Here is a 21,287-nt window from a genome sequence, read left to right on the forward strand (position 1 = left end):
TCTTTTGAAAGAGTTTTTTGGAGTCTGGCCACCAGGGGTTATTCTCTATGCTTTCACACATTAGAATCCACGATTTCCGTTTGGCTGACCTTATTTCTTTGTTGTAGTTCGGCCTTTCTGTATAGGATCCAATCGCCGGTTCGCTTGACATGGTTGAATTCCCTACGCGTAGTTTTCCTAAGCTTCTCAAGAGTTTTATTCCACCATGGAACGTCTCTACTCGAACTAATTGATTTAGTTGGACAGCTCTCTTGGTAGGCGTTAAGGATTTTGTTTTTAATGGATTTGGACGCATCTTCCAATTGTGTAATGGACTTGATGTGACTTTCTATGATGTACTCTTCGGATTGTAGGATAGCTGAGTAGGATTCCCAATCCGTTTTCTTAGGATCTTTAAACGTTTTTTCTATCGTTAGACTCCCTTTCCATTCGAAGATGATGTGTGTTCTGTTTTAGCATCTCATCTTTGGCCATTCTGCGCTCCAAACACTGTAATCGCTTAACCCTCTCCTTCCCACGACTTCGAACGACTTTTTCTATGCCAAGAAAGCGTTTCCGAAGAAAGTGCTTGAACAAAAGTTATTGCAAATTTGCCAAAATTTTCGAAATCAACGAAAAAAAATTTAGTTGTAAATCAATAGCATTTTGATTGTTTATCAATAGTTCCACCACAGACAAACAGACGTGTCACTTGGAAGAAAATGCGATAAAAATCATCGTCACGCAAACATAATCGCCCAATGCTAATTATGCTGTGGTACGCAAACCTACTGAGTAGATGGCGGTAGTGAGCAAACGTCAAACAGGAGCAAAAACGATGCGAGCGCCATGAGCGAGCGATTTGCGAACTACGGAATATTTGAATAATCCGTTAAAAAGTGAAACGATGGGAGGTGAGTAGAGTGAGACGTCTGTTTGTCTGTGGTTCCACTATTGAAACAAGTAGTTGGGAGTTGGGTTTACCTAATGAGATTACAATCATATTCTAAAAACTATTGCATCATATTCATCTGATTTCGTTTGTCTCGAGTTCGTCGAAAATCGATGGTGCTCTAGAGCAACCATGGGAAGTAGAGGGTTAATAGCCATCGGGTAACTATCCGGGAGCTCTACTCCTTCGTACTTCCACAGTAGTCCACACTCAAAACGATTTCCAACCCGTTTGGTAGTCTCCTCCAGTATGCGTTGTGCTCGCTTGTCTTCGTCGGAAATGATTGTCGTTGAAGGCTCAATTCCTGTTTCTTCGAAGGAGAAGTATTTCCTCAAAGACGATTCGAAACCTGCTTCACCACCACACGCTAAAACTGCTCAGCACTAAAATGTGTAAGACATACTCATAAGTGCATAATTTCCAGACCACACAAAAATGAGTGACAGTTACACATTCTCCAAAAACAGCTCGTATACTCGTCTAGATGCGAAATGTTGATTTTTTTTTGTTTTCCAAGGTCACTAGTAAACCTAGCTAGATTGGCGTACAAAAATTTTTGCGAATTTAACGATTTTGCGGACACTGGAGCTGATTTTGTAAATGTGCAAGGGTTACACATTTTTGGTGTAGTCTGGAAATTATGCACTTTAGTGCTAAGCGGCGTTAGCGTGCACACTCACAGATGTGATAGCTGTAGTCTGATCGTTCTTGATCTCGTCGACCGCCATAGATGCACCATCCCAGTCGCGTCTTGACAGCTACTGGTGCGCCATTCATTCCTTCACGAGCCTTCAATGGAAGTGACAAACGCAAGTTGTCTACGCCGATCAGCAATTTTGGAACCGCATTACGATATCCTCGAATAGGAATCCCATCAAGATGTTTGTACATCTTCACCAGTTCTTCAATCGGGAGGCTTTGGGTAGGGAGATCCAACGTGGTGATAGTCTGAACGTCACGCAAGCGATACTGTTTTTTGCTGCCGCTGCCCGAGATGAACACAGACACGAGCTGCGAACCTCGCTCCTCTCTTGACACATCTCCGGTCCATTTTAAACACAGTGGTCTCGTGAATCCAGAAACGTTCAGTTCATTGGCGAGACTGCTTTCGATCATCGTTACGGACGATCCTTCGTCCAAAAAGGCGAACGTTTCGATCGTCTTTGTGCCGTTACTTAGGGTGATCGGCACAATGCGGAAAAACAGGGACGGGAGAGCCATATTGTTGGAGTGATACAGCACGTGCGCTTCGGTGGGTTGATTGGATTTCTGCTTTGATGAATGTAATAACGGATTATGTCGGAATGCACATCCATCAATTTCACATCGTTCGGTAATACGACAAGCTCGCCGACCATGATTCGTCAAGCAAATACGACACAACTGAAGACTCTGTACCTTCTTCCACCGGTCGTCGATTGACAATGCTTTTATGTTTCACTGTTGAGGGGACTTCTTGATACCAGAGTAACACAGCACGCGTATTAGTTTACTGTTCAAACTACAACTCAATGCATGTCTTTATTACAGGGTTTATATAGGGGTATTCGTACAGGTGTATACATGTCACAGTTGATATTGATAGAGTTAAGTAACTCAGAGAATATGCTAAATACCACAGGTCTAAACCAGACGTATATCTGGACACTACAGTACCTTTCCTCTTAAGCTTAAACCTAATACCCATTTGAGATTCATTTAAATCTTATCGAATTCAACACTCTTATATCCTAGTTCAAAAATTTAAAAGATAAACATTTCATGCAAACTAATTAAAAGCTTAATCCATTCAAGTTCAAAAATATACAAAATTGTTATCCACTTTTTTCTTCTTGTTCCGCATTGATCGCCTGACTATAGATCTATCACTTCGTTCTGAGGTATTTGTGCTCTGCATCGACGACGAACGTAACGCATCTGGGTGGGCTTCACTTCGTGACGGTGGAGGTGCTTCGAAAGAAGAGCCAGGTATTGGAAGATCGAATTCCTCCTCTGAACGGTCCCAGCTTCTCTTCGTCCCACGCCTTGACACCGACTGAAGCGCCACTTTGCGCCGTTCAGTCTTCGCAGGCACCCTCAGTTGCCCCTTGTGGGCCGAAACTGGGTGAGATCCGATCGCGATCTGAAACATATTTTTAGAAAGTCTTTTAATAAATTTTGCTTCAATCCATCGCTGACACTCATTATCCCTAAAATTCCTATAATATACCTTGTCCCCGATTTCCAACTTTGTAAAAGGATCTGGGTTATCATGCTCAATCAAAGGCTCAATTGGGTTTAATTCAGTGGATATTGGTCTCTCAGTTGACTGATGTTGAAATCGATTTTTGGGATTTACTAAATCTATCAATGTTCGGGGCTTGTATCCTAAAACCTTTTCCGAAGGATATTCTCCTGTTGATGTCAAACAGCTATTTCGGTAATTGAATAGGAAATAATTCAATCGGTCCTGTAAATCCAGATTTCTAAATTCACTATCCATAAGAAACTTTTTCAAGACTTCTTTCGTCACCCTTACCAAACGCTCCGCTTGTCCGTTACTTTGAGGGTGGTAAGGAGGACTTTTCAATACTTGAATACCTTGCCTCTCAAAAAAATCCACAAATTGTTTTGAGTTAAATGGTGGCCCATTGTCGGTCACAAGTATGTTTGGTAAACCGAACCTGGCGAAGAAAGCAATGAATTTTTTTATAACCTTTCCTGCATCTGATCCAAACCTCATCCAATCAATTTCCATCCATTCATCAACAATCAACAAAAAGGCCATTCTATCAACAATCAACAAAAAGGTTTGTTTTTCAAAATAGAAAAAATCAGCATGAATTCTACCAAAGACTTTATTAGTTGGTGTCCATTCACTGAGAAATTGCTTTTCAAAAACAACTACCATTGTCATGCAAATATCACAATGTTTCACATACGATTCCACATCATCATTCATACCGAACCAATAGACATGCTTCCTGGCTTGCTGTTTCATCTTTACTATCCCCGCGTGATTGGCATGAAGGAGTTTTAGCAGCTTTCTTTGCAACGATCCTGGTATTACCACCCGATCCTGGAAAAGTAAACAACCATCCACCTCCTCCAAATCATGATGCTGAGAGTATATATCCCTGAAGCATTTATCGATTCGCTCAGGCCACCCGTTTTTAATAAAAAACATTATTTGTTGTAGATATAAATCCTTAGTAGTCTCTTGAGCTATCATCTCAAAATCGATGGGGTAATCGTTAGAAAAATTTAGACTTTTAATGCAATGTTTTTCAAAATTACCAGGGACCTCGTCTTTCAGCGGAAATCGCGAACAGAAGTCTGCATTTCCCATCTTTTGCGAGGGCCTGTATATGATGTCATGTTCATAAATTGCCAATTCCATAATATAACGTTGCAGCCGGGTAACGAAAATGGAATTTCGTCCCGGTTTTCCAAGTATCCCAATCAATGGCTTATGGTCGGTAAAGATGGTAAACTTTTGCCCATATAAAAACTTGTGGAACTTTTTGACTGTCGAAACCACAGCTAAAGCCTCTAAATGCAGTATGGGATACGACCTTTGGGCACTATTTAGGGAAAACGAGGTAAAACATATGGGTTTTTCCTCTCCGTCAACAACGTGGGATATAACTCCTCCGAGACCGTAAGATGAAGCATCACTGCTGACTACTATCGGCTTTTTGGGATCATAAAGAGTTAAGATATCAGCATTAAGCAACATTTTCTTACATTTTCTAAATGAGTCATGACACGGTTCGGTCCATTCAAATCTAGCATCCTTTCGCAACAACCTGTACAAAGGGCTTAAAACCGATGACAAATTTGGCAAAAATTTCCCATAAAAATTGATAAGCCCTAGGAATGCTTTTAACTCTGTTGAGTTAGTCGGCGGTTTTGCTTCCTGAATTGTCTGAACTTTTTCGGGATTTGGCAAAAGACCCTGTTCCGTCACAATATGACCAAGGTAGGGTAACTCTTCAACGAAAAATTTGCACTTTTTGAAGTTCACTTTAATGTTAGCTTTGTTCAATCTGTCTAATACGAGTAATAATTTGTTGTGGCAGTCATCAAAATCTTTTCCAGCGATCAACACATCGTCAAGATAGCAAAAAACAAAATCAAGGCCTTCTAAAATCGTGTCCATGATCTGCTGGAATATCGCAGCACTGGAGGATGCCCCCTGAGGTAGTCGATTATATGAATATAGTCCTTTAATTGTGTTTATTATAACAAATTGTCTAGATTTCTCCGAAAGATTTAGCTGAGTGTAAGCTGTAGTCAAATCAAGGGCACAATACACTTTACATCCCGCTATAGAAGCGAATAGATCCTGAGCAGTAGGAAGAGGATATGTGTTAGGAATTAACACCCTGTTGATGGACACCTTACAGTCTATGACCAGTCGAATGTCATTATCCTTTTTAATGACTACTACAACTGGTGACGCCCACAAACTGGTCTTCACTGGTGTAATGATGCCGTCTTTCTCTAGCATATCTAAGTGATCTAACACTTTTTCTGTCAAACGGTATGGCACTTCGTAGGCTTTTTTGAAAATCGGAGTGTTCTCTCGAAGTACCAAATCTGCCTCAAAACCAACAATAGGTTTTGAAAAATCCCTTTTGAACAAATTTGAATAAGTGGTTTTAATATCACTCACAATTTTTTCTTTGTTATCTTGAACCACAGCATTGTTAATAGACACAAAAGAAGAAAACTTATTCCTCCATCCAGCACAAAAAACATCCAACCAATCTCTGCCAATTAAAGAGATAAAATTATGTTTGCCATCCAAAATGATGAGCTCTACTTTAGCAGTTTTTCCATTGACTGAAACTGTTACATAAACTTTTCCAAAAACTTCAAGATTAGAGCCGTTAATAACAATTAATTTTTTTCTACAGTTTCGCAATGCAATATGGCTGAAACAGCTCATGAACTCTTTCTTGCGTTGAGCACATAGTGGGTAAGGTGCGATGCAAAGAGATAAGAGATCGGATAAGCGTCGAAGCACACTCTGTGGAAACTATGGGGCTGTCCATAAACCACGTGGTCATTTTTTCGGGACTTCTCAATCCCCCCCCCCCCCCCGCGTGGTCATTTGTCCATACAAAATTTTTTATTTGTCCATACAAAATGGTCATTGGCCGAACCCCCCCCCCCCCCCCCCCCTCATGACCACGTGGTTGCAGAACGCATGAACCGTACATAGTAGATGAGTTGCGATGAGTGCGGAGATGCGATGGAGCTGCTTCGACGCATGTGAACGCAAGAGAACGCAAGAGAATGCTTGTCGGGTATGGATTTTATGATTGCGCTCGTTGTGTATGTAAAGCAATGCGGATTTAATGTGTTGGGAATGCTAGTAGGTAATATAAAATGCGTTAATTTGTTGTTGTTTTTAAATATAACTCAATGCTTTTTCACATGACTTGCATTTTGATGAACCAGACGTAATAAAAATTTATCATCGTTTAAGTTTTTTACAGCATATTTTTGTTATTATATGTGTATAAAAAAAAAACATTTTATTTTCTATGTTCGGGTTTTGAATGAAGTGATCAATGTTTGATATAGTCGTTTGTTCAATGCATGCTATTCATGTGCAAGTTAGAAAGTTTAAGGGTTTTATGGTATTCAACTCAATTGCTAAAAGGATTCTGATTGAAAGGTTCTGCTTTTTTCTTTGTCAGGCAAAACTAGAAAAGAGTGTGACATCGATTTCGATTGATACTCTTTTACCTAATATATGATGAATATTATGTACTTGGGTGTCTACTCATAACTCAAAATAAAATTCCCTGAGTTTTCCAGGTTTTTTCCAGATGAAATTTTAAAAGTTTATAATTAAAAAAATAACCCAAATTTTCTAAAAATTATAAAGGGTGACTATATCATCGCCAGGTTTGTTTTCTTCGTCATGAGGGATTTATGCCGGTCAAATTGCCTGAAACTTGATCATATTCAATTTGGTTGGGAAGGATTTGATGCCAACTCTGAGTTCAACAGGTTTCAAGAAACCCCCATGACAAAGAGAACAAAACTGCCGAAAATACGTAAGTTCCCCTACTCTTCAAAAATTCTTTCAATATTTCTGAGCATTATTCCTGGAATTTCTTACAAAGTATCTTCCTGGCTTTCCGCAAGATTCTTTCACACGAGATATCTGTTTGAGTACGTCCCGATATTTCTTGCAAAGGTTTTCCGATATACTAGAGACTCTCGCTGGATTCTTCCTGAAGATCCATCCAAAATTATTCAAAGTTTCTTCAAGAATGTCGTAGCCATGCGGTTAGAGTCCGGGTGGATGAGGGTTCGATTCCCGCTCCGACCGATGAAAATTTTCACGAGAATAGCTTCTTATCCGTAGCCACTCCGTGTTAAGTTTCGTTCAATCGGTACAACCGCCAGCTGAAGCCAGTGTCCATGCCTTTTTTAACGGTTTTCCGGGACGGCTATCCATAAACTATTGGATTTTTACCGATAGTTTTCCGATATTCCTCTTGTTTTCCTCGCGGAACTTCGTCCGCAGCTGCTTTCAAGATTCCATATGGTTTTCAGAATTCTTCCTTGGATGTCCTTAATATTTTTTCTCGGGATTACTATTAACTCGAACTTTTTTCGAGATGTCTCATTTTTTCTCAGGTTTTTCCTGAAGTTCCTGTCGAGATTTCCTCAATAACACTTTGCGGAGTTTCTCGCAAGATTTTATTTGAATTCCCTCGAATATTTCTCCATGAATTTCCTAAAAGGTATTTCGTAAGTTATCTCAGGAGACATTCTGAGGAAAGCCCGTAGAAGAATCCCTGCAATTACTTTGGGAGAAATTCCTGAAGGAATATCCAGAATCTCGGGACAATTTCTGGTAAAGATTCCGGGAAGAATTTTGGGAATAATGCACAGAATATCTGTAAAAACTCTCAGGTGGATCACTATAAGAAATCCGGTACAACTACAAGAACAGCCTGGCTCTGAAAATATGCAAGAGAAGAATTCAATGAGAAATATCAGCAATAACTCCTGTAGAAATCCCAGAAGGCACTCTTAGGGGAAAATCCAGGGTATTTTATCAGGGTACATATTTCAATTAGGAAAAGCTCTGGAGACATCTCATGAGCAACATCGGAAAGAATCTTCTGAGAGAAGTTCCAGGAGATACTCCGAGAAAAATCTCAGGTAAAACTTCAAAATAAACATCGCAAAAACTTTTAACAAATTCCTGTAGGAGACCAGGAAGAACATCTCGAAGAAAGCCCAAAGCAATGGTTTGAAGATATCACAGGAAAAAATAAAAGAAATCTCTTGAAGAACTCTTGCAGTAAATTCGTGAAAACTCCTTCAGAAATCCTTGGAGAAACTTTAGTAGGAACCCCAGGAATAACTTCTTTAGCAACTCTGAAAAACGTTCTGTGAAGATCTTCTGGGGAAGTCCCAAGAGGAACACCGGAAGGAATTGGGTAAAATTTTCGTGAGGAGTGCCGAAAGAAATTCCACGATTTATCCCGACAGACATTCTTATAGAGTATTCGGAATAAATTTTGGTAGAAATCCTACGAAGATTTCTTTCAGCAAAACACTGGAAGAACTCTGAGAAGAAATAGCATCCCCGTGAAAAACTCCAGGAGAAATCGGTTGGAATTTAGGAATCCTGGAAGGAATCCGGAAGTATACCTTTCCGGAAAAAAAATCAAAAGCGAATACCAAGAAAAATAGCGTCAAAAATGCGGAATGGAATCTTATAAGAAATCCTGGGAGACATTCCAGGAGAAATTGTTAAAGAAGTTCCAGAAAGAAATTCTGACGGAATTTCTGGAAAAAAAATCCTTGTAGCGAAATTTCTATATTGATTTTTACTACCAGGTTCATACGACCCAATGATTTTTTTTTTCGGAATAAAATTTCCCTGAGTACTCAAGAAATTCCCTGAGTATTCCAGGTTTTTCCCTGTTAAATAAAATTCCCTGAAGATTCCCGGTTTTCCAGGTTTTTCCAGATAGTAGGCACCCTGAGAGACATCTTTTCTCGTAGATGTCGCCGAAAATTTTGTAATAAAAAAAAAATCTATACCCTTAAATAATACATACTTGCCGAATTTTTGTTTCTTTTTGCCGAGATCAGCACAATAAAGTAATGTTTTAATGCCGAAAATCAGTATAACAGTCTCATATTGATTTAAATTGAAATCAACACTCAGATAGCTCAGTCCGGAAAGTAAAAATATGTGTATACATAAAGACATCCCTCACGCGGATATAATTACATTTTATACATTCTTTTATCAAATAATTAATTCAATAATCTCAATCTTGTACAGTTATACCAGATTTGTTTTTTGAACCGGTCGGTTTTTGCTATTGCAACAGGATCAAAACTGACTAAGTTATAGCAAAAAAAACGGCCTGCGCAAAACAAAAAGCAGGTGCATTTTATCTTTCCGCTCTTACAGATGAAACGATCATTTCACTACCCACATCCAAAGAAGCGCTTCAACATACAAGCGACTTCATCGATCAAATCACGCGAGTCGTTGATGCGCACGAAATACACTGCGAAACCGGCATTACCCTTTAAGGTGTAAAAAGTACCCTCTTTTTCCTAGTATAGGAAGCTGTCAAAATAAAGGGTACTTGTCAATTTTTGAAGAAGAGTATTTTTTCCCCTTCTTCGAATTCCGACCGTGTACTCTGTAATGAGTGAAAAATTTGTTAAACATATTCGAGGTGCGTCTTAAGATGATGCTTGTGATTTGCTGATTTTTGCGGGTAAGTTCAACTAAATCTTTATTCAAAGTGACGAACTAATGGGAAATTTGATTATTTCATAGGATGCCGACAGCTCCGAGTGTGATTCTGGACCTCCGCTCGAGCCTCCACCTGGATCAAAGTTGGGTACAGGATTCAATCAATCAGATGCTGGAAGAAAGGTTATCCGCGGCTCTTTGGCAAAACCCACATACATAATTAAGAAGTAAAATAACAAGAATGAATAAATATTTCGCTAGAACTATCCTTTGTGCGTTGTTTGTCATTCAATTTTTGCATTTGAAAATTCAATTATTTATTACTAAGTCCCCATAAAATGATAAAGAGGGTAAATTTTACTCTTTTCATAATTTCAGATTATTCCAGAAAAAGGGTAAAAATCACTCGTTTATTTGACGTACAAGCGGTGTACCCTTTAAAGAGTAAAGGCCGTTTACCCTTTTTATGAGTTCACCTAGTTACTCTCGAAAAGGGTACTTTTTTACTCTTTAAAGAGTACTTTGGTCTCTCAGTGTAGGCGAAAAAGGATGTGAAAACAACATGCGCACCCTCATTGAAAACCTCATGCACTATGGCCTATCAAACTTCCCTCTTCTCATCTCATAACTTATCGCATCCGATCGCATCTCACCTTACCCACTATGGTCACAGCCTTGCTCATCACGGATACGGCCGATCCACTATCGACCTCCATTGAAACTCTCTTTCCTTCAATGCTGGCCTCAAGGAGACAAGGTTCGCTAACACTATTAATAGACGCCACCACGAGACAAGGATATTCACCTGAATCGTCACTTCCGCTGCTATAATCCACGTTTAGTCGCTTGAAATACTCGTGCACCCGTTCCGTTTTGGCGTTGTTGTCTTCTACAAATTTCACCGTATTTTTCTGGCTGTTTTTATAACGGTAGCAGTTTTTTTGTATATGACCCTTCATTTTACAAAAATGACAAGTAAAATTTGCATATCTTCCACGGCTAACTGACCTATCACCGGACCGCGATCTTTCGTTGTACGTCCTACGTCCTCCACGGTAATCATTACTTCGGCTACGCTCCCTACCGCGATATCTATCTCTGCGGCCATCTCTGTGGCCCAACCGGTGCTTAACTGAATTTACAGAAACCTCGGAATTAATTGCACGTGCTTGGGAAACCGTAATCTCGCTATTTTTAATCAATCGTTCAGCATTTCTAGCAGTCAAGTTCTCTTCGTTCAAGAGACGCTTCTGAAGTTCTCTGTCATACACTCCAAACACCAATTGATCACGAATGGCGTCGTCGCGATGAGTGCCGAATTCGCATGATTCAGCCAACAATTTAATCGCGAGTACGAAATTTTCTCCCGTTTCAGAAGGACCCTGTTTTCTTACACCTAAACTTGTATCGGAAGACAATAGTAGAATCGACTTTGTCGTACCTCTCTTTCAACTTCTTCGTGATGTCTTCGTAGGACAAAGTTTTCAAATCTGTGGCCGGGTACAATAGTTTAATCTCTTCGAAAACTGTTATGCCAGCTAACGTGATAAAAATATCTTTTTTACGGTTAGGCTCAATATTGTTAGATGAGAAAAAATGCTCAACCATTTCAACGTAATTTGTAAAAGACGAGCCTGGCACATACGGGTCAATGGATCCAATCAACGCCATTGCACCTTTTTACTCGGCGATTAAATGGTGTCCAACGAGGCGACCAAAGATGTTTCCGGCTCCAGGGATGCGCAGCAATACCTCCCGAATCGGTAGACCGTTTTTCCTGTAGGGATGTCACACACAGACCTCAGCTTAGGATTCGTAGAAATGCTCACACCACAGGTATTTTTCCCCACACTTCAATTTTCAAATGGATTTTACTGCTCAACAGGTAATTCTAAAACACCTTTAAACACCAACAAAGCAGCCTTCAAAAAGCTACAATTTAACTTTCTCAAAACTCTATGCACCTCAACATACAAAGATGGCGCTACAAAAGCGCAGCCCAGAAAAATAGTGAGATGGCGGGTAGCGTCGCAAATCGACCGGCATTTAATTCCGCGCTTACTTCTCACTTCGCCAGATCACACCACTAAATATCACCTTACAACCTTTTCTTTCTTTGAACCGCCTTGCGATACTTACGCCAAGACCCCAATCACTTCAAGGCTTTCTGCAACCACTTCAAATAGCACCACACGACCGATCACAGCAACAACTAACAGCGACCGACGGGCTTGAAACGAGTTAATAGACTAAACTGAAGGGCGTTTTGCTGTAGAATTCCTACACAAAGCAATCAACACTTCGAACGCTATCAGATACAGCCCAATTCCGTACACTATACACAATAGCACTTCCAAACCGATTGTCTGTACTGCTTTATCCTCGTACCACTTTTATGTTTCACTGTTGAGGGGACTTCTTGATACCAGAGTAACACAGCACGCGTATTAGTTTACTGTTCAAACTACAACTCAATGCATGTCTTTATTACAGGGTTTATATAGGGGTATTCGTACAGGTGTATACATGTCACAGTTGATATTGATAGAGTTAAGTAACTCAGAGAATATGCTAAATACCACAGGTCTAAACCAGACGTATATCTGGACACTACAAATGCGAGGAAAAGCTTGCACTCCTTCCCGCGGTGTCCATCTTCGCTGCAAACGGCACAATCAACCTTGTTCGGTTCGGAATGAACCAAGATTCGATCTCTCGGTTTCGCACCCCATGTTTTTCTTCCTTTCGAATTCGCTGAAGTGGGCTCAGCGAGCGACGCGCCGGTTCGTGATTCAGCGGCTTCTCGTGTGAACGATCAATACATAGCCCAAATGGATCATTTCGCTTCTGCACGAGCGCGCGAGTTTCCGGATGTGCGTTGACGGTGCGGATTTCCAACGTTTTGCGTGTCGCTTCTGGATCGGGTAGTGATTCCTTCCTCGAAATGTGCTGGAGGTTCGGATGGGTCTTAGGTACGGCGCCCTTAGAAAGGTCAGAAACAACTGGCTTAGTTATAGATTCAACTTCGATTGCGAAATTCAACTGGTAATAACCTGTAGTAGAAAGAAGCCTGAGAAACAATTCCCATTTAGATTAACTATAAGGGTTACCTTCGTGGCAATAATAGCTCTGCCTACGGTAATGCAGTTCTGTGCTGAGAGTAGCTATCAACCTGTATCAATGATCCACAATAAATATCATCTAAAGCGGACATAATTCATATTTTACCTAGTATTATAGTGAACAGAACTCAAAAGTATTTGTTCGTACTGATTGCACCGATCCGAAATTAGGTAAAATATGAATTATGTCCGCTTGAATGTTGACGAAATCGGAATATGACGAAACAATGTGTTTGTGGTCTGACATTGATATTTCTTCAGAAACATGCCAGTTTTTTTATTTTATCAGAGACTAGCTGTCCCGGCAAACGTCGTACTGCCTGCCTACTGTGTTTTTTGACATGCATCTCTATAGGGACGTCCCCCGCCAGGTCACCTGTATGGGAACCTCCCGTTCCAGAGGCCGGAGAGGTCTCACACCAAGCTAAGAACCTTCCCCGGCCCCGACAGTAGCCACGTACAAAATTTCACACCGATCGGTCCAGTAGTTTTCGAACCCATAGCGGTCAGACAGACAGACAGACAGACAGACAGACAGACAGAAATTCATTTTTATATATATAGATAGACCGACTACATAGAGTCAAGTGCAAAACCTCCTGACGAATGGAGTTTTCAAACGTGGGCTTGTCACCAACATTACAAATGTCAATGTTCTTGGAAGAGAGAAACTGTAACAGGTACTCACCTCTGGTGTTTATATTTGTACTTCCCCATACGGTGTGATGTGCATTTGCGTCACACCCTATGAAGAAGGGGATGTTGTGTCGGTGGCTGTAGGCTACGAGCGCAACTTTTTCTGGAGGGATTTCGTCCACGTCACCTGGGAAGTATGCCGAGACCATCAAGATCTCTCTACTCCCTCTAGCGGAAGGTACCTCCATCCTGACCGTCCCTTTTTATGAATTCTGAATTTGGGAAAGTATTTACAGTTGTTATGTAATAAAATAGCCGCTCTAGGAGAAAGCTGGCTGTCATCATATACCAACTTACATGAGTGTTGTATACCTTGTATTCTGGATTTATTGACCCTTGGGTCTTGAATGAGGGCCACGGTTAGATTCTCTTTGGTGAACCTCCGACAGAGCACACCCGTGGCGCTCTCAGCATGGTGGAGGTTCACTTGCAGAACTTTAGTCGCCATTTCCGGGGTTCCCGCTTTTTTTCCGGACGACGACTGTCCGGCTTTGGATGTTGTGGATCATCAGGATGTCGTTTTATGTTAGTTTGGGTTGTTTCTCTTCCCTGTAGCGTCCTGGCCCGCCAGTTTCGCCTCTGTGGTCAAACTGTCGCTTTGCCATCATAAATTGTGCACATTCATTTTTAGCTGACTTCGGTCAATTGCAGTCGGGCGCGTGTATTCGTTACACCTGCTTTGAAGCTAGATTATTAGACATCGTGAAGAGCAGTAAACTTGAAGGTGCTCAAGATAGTGGCCCCATAGAGGACCCAGAAATTGATTCAACTTATAAGTTCGAAAAGTGAGCATAAAAATTAAAAGTTTTTAGTGTAAACACTAGCGTGCGCAGGGTTCTTGCTTAGGGGGGGGGGGCACTATAATAATGGTGCAATATATGTATGATCATGGTGCAAAATAGAATGATGGTGTTACACGCAATATTAATTCCCAAGTAGGGGTTTCAACATGTTGTGGTGCTAACATCGCCAAGTACTTCATATTGGGATTCTGGAGAAGGCTTCGGATGGTGATGATTTCAAGGCAATGCGAAACTTTAATATGAAGTCATTATCTCGACTCTTATAAAATTTTATAAGCGTATTAAATACAATGAAGAATATCTAGAAAATAATCAATTATAGAAAAAAAATATTGTCGTTGTGAAAGAATTTTGATCCTAGACAATTAGTGATGGTAGAATTGTAGAATGTCAGAGCTCGTAGATAAAACATTTTGATAGGAATCCTTGTTGCAATGTGCAGAGATTTCTCCTGGATTTCTCCAAAGATTCGTGCATGAGTTCCTCCAAGAATTCCCCCAAAAAATCTTCCAATAATTCCTTCAGAAATTCCTCCAGGAAGTTCCATATATTTCTCCAGAAATTCCTCAAATAATTCTTCCAGGAATTCCTCCAGTAAATACTCCAGGAATTCTTCCAAAATTACCTACAGGAATTCCTCCTGAAATTTCTTCTAGGAAAAATTCTCTAGAAATGTCTGCCAGAATTCCCCCAATATTTCCTCCAAGGATTCCTCTAGGAGTTGCTCCACGGAATCCCCCAGAAAATCCTTAAGAAATTTCTGAAGAACATCTTCCTGGAATTCCTCGAGAAATTCCTCCAGGAGTTCCTTCAGAAAATTATCCAGGAAATTCTCAACGAATTTCTTCAGGAATTCCTTCAGGGATTCATCCATAAATTATTTCAAAAAATCCTTAAATTCCTCAAAAAAAATTCATCAAAAAAAATCCTCCAAGAATTTCTCATGAAATTCCTCCAGGGATTTCTCCAGAAAATCCTCTAGGAATTTCTGCCAGAATTTATCAAGAGAATCCTAAAAGAATGTCTCCCGGAACTCTTTCAAAAAATTCGCCAGGAATCTCTACGGGAAATCCTGACATTTTTCTAGGAAAAATTCTGAATGTCTGTCTGTCAGAATTCTCCCAATATTTCCTCCATGGATGCCTCCATAACATGCTAAAGGAATTTCTCACGGAATTCTTCCAGGTATTCCTCCAGAAATTTCTCCAAGGATTTTTCCATAGATTCCTCCAGCAAATTCTCAAACAATTTCATCAGAAATTCCTCCATGGATGTCTTCAGAAATTCCACAAAAATTCCTCCAGAAATTCCACCAGGAATTCTTTCAGAAATTTGTCGAGAAAGAACTCCTGATATTCCTCCAGCAATTCCTCCAGAAAATCCTCTAGGAATGTCTGGCTGAGTTCCCCAAGAATGTCTTCTGGAACCCTTCCAAGAATTCCTCGAGAAATTACGCAAGGCATTTGTCCAGGAAATCCTCCACGGATTCCTTCAGGATTTTTTCCAGAAATTTATCCATGAATTCCTCTGCAGGAATTCATTCATAAATTTCTTCAGAAATTTCTCAAAAAATCCTCCAGGTATTCGTTCAGAATTTGCTCGAGTAGTTCCTTCAGACATTCCTCCAGAAATTCCTCCGAGATGTCTCCAGGGATTTCTCCCCGAAATTCATCCATGAACTCCACCAGAAAATCCTAAAGTAATTTCACCCGAAACTCTTCCAGGAATTCCTCCAGGAGTTCCTCGAATGATTCCGCGAGAAATTCCACCAGGGAATCCTCCACGGAATCCCCTAGGAATTTTTCCAGCGTTTTTTTCCTGAAATTTCTTCAGGGATTCCTCCAGGGATGCAATAAATAATGTCTTCAAGAATTCCTCCAGATATTCCTTTAGAAATTCCTTGAGAAGTTCCTTCAGGCATTCCTCCATTAATTTTCCAGAAAGCCTCATATATTTCACCAGAAATTCCTCAAATAATTCCTCTGGTAAATACTCCAATAATTCCTCCTGAGATTCCTCCTGTAATTTTCTTTTAGGAATGACTGTCAGAATTCCTACAATATTTCTTTTAGGGATTCCTCCAAGAATTGATCCTCGCATTCCTCCAGATAATCCTAAACGAATTTTTAACGGAATTCTTCCAGGAAATTCTCAAGGCATTTCTTCAGGAATTCCTTCAGAAATTCCACAAAAATTCCTCCGGGAATTCTTAGAAAATTTCTGCTTAAGGAAGAGCGTCAGAAATTCTACCAGGAATTTTCACCAGAACTACAGGGATTTCTCCTTGCATTCCTCAAAGAAATCCTCAAGAACTTTTTCTAGGAGTTTCTCAAGGAGTTCCTGCAGGGATTCGTTAAAAAATGTTTTCAGAAATTCTTAAAAAAAAATCCTGCAGAAATTCCTCCAGAAATTCCTTCAGAAATTTCTGCATGAAGCCTCATATATTTCTCCAGATTTTCCCCAAATAATTCCTCCAGTAAATACCCCAGAAATTTCTTCAGAATTACCTCCAGGAATTCCTCCAGAATTACCCCCAGGAATTCCTCCAGAGATTCCTCATGAAATTTCTTCTAGAAAAAAACCCTCTAGGAATGTCTGCCAGAATTTCTACAATATTTCCTCTAGGGTTTCTTCAAGGAATTGCTCTACAAATTCCTCCAGAAAATCCTAAAGGAACTCTTCCAGGATTTCCTCCTGGAATTTCTCGAGCAATTCTTCCATGGATTCCTCCAGGAAATTCTACAGGAAATTCTCAAGGACTTCTTCAGGGATTCATTCCTACAACGATTTATTCATGAATTTCTTCAAAAATTCATCCAGAAATACCTCCACGAATTACTCCAGAAAATCCTCTAGGAATTTCTGTCAGAATTCCTCCAGAGAATCTTAAAGGAATGTTTCCCGGAACACTTCCAAGAATTTCTTCAGGGATAGCTCCATGGATTCCTCCAGGAATTTCTCCAGGATTTTTTTCAGGAATTCCTTCAGAAATTCCTCCCTCCATGGATTCCACCAGAAATTTCTCAAGGCATTCCTCCAGGGATTTTTCCAGGAAATCCTTCACGGAATCCTCCACATAATCCTAAATCAATTTCTCCTAGAAATCTTCTAGGAATTCCTCCAGGAATACTTCCGTGGAATCCTCATGAAATACCTCCAGGGAATGCTGCCGGAATTCCTACAGAAAATTCTTTAAGAATTTCTGCCAGAATTCCTCCAATATTGTCTCCAGGGATTCTTCCAGAAATTTCTCGACTCATTCCTCCAGAAAACCCTAAAAGATTTTTTTTCCGGATCTTTTACCGGAATTTCTCTAGGAATTTCTCCAAAGATTTCTTCGGGAATTCATCCATGAGTTTCTTCAGAAATTGCTCAAAAAAATCCTTCATTAATTCCTCGAGGACATTCCTCCAGGAAGCTTTAAATATTTGTCCAGAAATTCCTTAAAGAATTCATCCAGGAATTTCTCTAGTAATTCCTCTAAGAATTCATAAATGAATTCCTCCAAAAAATTCTGGAGGAATTTATCCAGAAATACCTCCCGGAATGCAAACATGGATTGTCCCAGAAATTTTTCCAGAGATTCCTGAAGAAATTTATCCAGGAATTTCTCCAGGCATTCCTCCAGGAATGTTTCGCAAAAAAATACCTCAAAGAATTCTTTCGGGAATTCCTCCATTCATTCCTTCAAAAATTTCTTCCATCTTGAATTTCTACAGGGATTCCACCAAGAATTTCTGCAAGGATACCTTAAGGAATTCCTGCTTGGATTTCCCCAAAAAATCCTGAAGAAATTTCTCCCGGAACTCTTCCTGAAATTCCTCGTAAAAATTTTCCAGGGATTTCTACAGAATTTATTGCACCAAAAAATTCTTCAGGAATTTATCCAGAAATACCTCCCGGAATTCAAACATGGATTCCTCCGGGAATTTCTCCAGAGATTCCTCAAGAAAATCATCCAGGAATTTCTCCAGGAATGTTTCGCAAAAAATACCTCAAAGAATTGTTTTGGAAATTCCTCCAGGAGTTCCTCCATCATTCCTTCAAAAATTCCTTCGTTGACCGTCACGTACCCGACCCCCGGCAACTCATTTCAAAATGCTGGCATTTCGTCAATTTTCATCCGATTTTTTTTGTAGTCGCCCTCAATTGATCATAAATTGGTGCAAGTTTATTATACTCAAGTGGCCATGCAATATACGGAACCATTCCGGAGATATTCCGGATTGCACTGGGGTCAGGAAGATGTCAAAAGGGCTAAAAGAAATTATTTCGTGTAAAATTGTGTTTCAACCATCGATTTTCAGCAAAATTTTTGTTGCGAACAATGAAATACAACTGCGATAATTAAATTTAAATAAGTTGACCCATCTGGATCCCCGTGACAGGTTCCGCAGTGCCTCGTTGGGGACACTTCTGGTTTTCAACCTAAACATGCCGTGCGACATATCAATCTTCATGATTTCGAATGACTGAGTCAGAAACGATAGACTGAAGTCTGTATCAACTAATATGGCCTCCCCGGAACAATCAGCACAGGTTCCACGGGGGTGTCATCGGGGACATTTTTGGTTTGCAAGTAAAACATGCCGTACGACGTATCAATCTTCATGATTTCGAGAGAATGATTCAGAAAAAATGCCTGAAGTATGTATCAACTATTGTGGCCGCTCCGGAACATCTGGAACAGGTTCCGTGGGGGCCTCATAAGCACAATAACACACGAAATAATCACTTTTAGCTATTTGGCAAAACAGACCCCTCCTTCACACCCTGACCCCAGTACAATCTGGAATACCTCCGGAATGGTTCCGGATATTACATGGCCACTTGAGTATAATAAACTCGCACCAATTTATGATCGATTGAGGGCGACTTCATAAAAATCGGATGAAAATTGACAAAATGCCAGCATTTTGAAAATGAGTTGTCGGGGGTCGGGTACGTGAAGGTTAATTCCATCTTGAATACCTTCGGGAATTTCTACAGAGATTCCTCCAGCAATTTCTGCAAGGAATCCTAAAGGAATTCCTGCTCGGATTTCTCCAGAAAATCCTGAAGAAATTTCTCCCGGAACTCTTCCAGGAATTCCTCGAGAAATTTCTCCAGGGGTTTCTACAGACATTTTTTCAGGATTTTTTTTCTGGATTTTTTCAACGAATCTGTCCAGAATTTCTCCTGGGACGACTATAAAAATGTCTCCATTAATTGCTCCGGAAAATCATCTAAAAAATTCTTCATGGATTCCTCCAAGAATTCCTCTAGGTATTCCTACAAGAATTTATCCACGGATTTCTCCAGAAAAAAAACTTCTCCTGGAACTGCTCCAGCAATTCCTCGAAAAATTTCTTCAGGTATTCCTCCATAGATTTCGCCAGGAATTTCTTCAGGAATTCCTCCAGGGATTCATCAATGAATTTCTTCAGATATTGCTCAAAAATCCCTCTAGGAATTCTTTTGCTCGAGGAGTTCCTTTAATCATTCCTCCAGGAAGCCGCAAATATTTATCCAAAAAATTTTCAAAGAATTTCTTCAGGAAATCCTCCAGAAATTCTTCCAGGAATTCCTACATTTTTTAGGAATTTCTCCAGAAAAACCTCTAGGGATTCTTCCAGAAGTTTCTCTAATAATTCTCCAGAGATTTATCCTTAAATTGCTTTACGGATTCCTTCAGGAATTCCTCCTAGGATTACAGTAGGGATTTCTCCAGGAATTTTCCAAAGCTTTCTCTAGGATTTTCTCTATGAATGTGGGATTCCTCCAAGTATTCCTCCTGAAAGTCTTCCAGAAATTCTTCTAATGATTCTTGAAAGAACGCCTCCAGAAATTCCTCCAAGAAATTTTTCGCGGATTCTTCCAAAAATTCCTTTAGAAATGACTCCACTGATTCCTCCAGAAATTGCTTCACAAATTCCTCCAGAGATTTCTCCAGTAATTTCTGCAAGGATTCGTTATTGAATTCCTCGAGTCATTCTTCCACAAATTCATGCAGGAATTTTTCCAAAAAATCCTTCAGGAATTCCTCCAGCAATTCATCCTAGAATTCCTCCATGAATTATTTCATGGATTCCTTCATGGATTCCTTCTTTTACCCCTCCAGTGTTTCATCCTGTAATTCACGGATTCCTTCAGGAATTCCTCCGGAAATTCTTCCAGAAGTTCCTCCAGGAATTCTTATAAGAAAACCTCCAGGCATTCTCCCAAGGATTCCTTCAGGAATGCCCTCAGAGATTCCTCCAGAAATTCTTCCAGGAATGTCTCCAGGGTTTCTTCCAGGAATGCTTCCAGAGTTTACTCCAGGGGTTCGTTAATGAGCCCCTACTGGAACTGTTCCAGAAATTTGTCCAGAAGTTTTTCGAAATATTTCTCCACAAATTCCTTCATGAATTCTTTCACGAATTCCTCTAAAGATTCCCCCAGGAAATTCTTCAAGGATTCCTTTAGGAACGCATCCAAGGAATTCCTTCAATAATTTTTCCAGCAATTCCTTTAGTAGTTCCTCCTGCAAATTGTACAGGAATTTCTCTAGACTCCTCTTCCAGTTTTTGAGAGCTTCGTTCAAGAATTATTTCAAGCACTTCTTTAGTAATGCCTTCAGGGATTCCTCCAGAAAGCCCTTCAAGTATTCCTCCTGAAATTTCTCCAGAGATTTCTCCGGGAATGCCTTCACGGATTACTCCAGATATTTCTCGAGCTGGTAAAGTGATTCTCAAAATGATCCACGGAATGCTGTTTTGATGCGCGAATCACAAAATGGTATATAAAATGCAATAGGAAGCAATCAGTGAAGTACTAGATTGAAAGTAGTGAGCTGGATTTTTGTATGGTGAGATGATCAGTTCTCCATTTCTGCAATGAAATGGTCCAAACAGCGTGGATTATATGATTTCTTGACTAATTTGAGGCTATTTGAGCAAAAGTTTGGGTAACTGTGATGTTGTATTATTTATTTCTTGCAATTTCAACAACACAGTTACCCAAAGTTTTGCTCAAACAGC

Source organism: Aedes albopictus, chromosome 1 (assembly GCF_035046485.1).
Source record: "Aedes albopictus strain Foshan chromosome 1, AalbF5, whole genome shotgun sequence".
Classification (NCBI taxonomy): domain Eukaryota; kingdom Metazoa; phylum Arthropoda; class Insecta; order Diptera; family Culicidae; genus Aedes; species Aedes albopictus.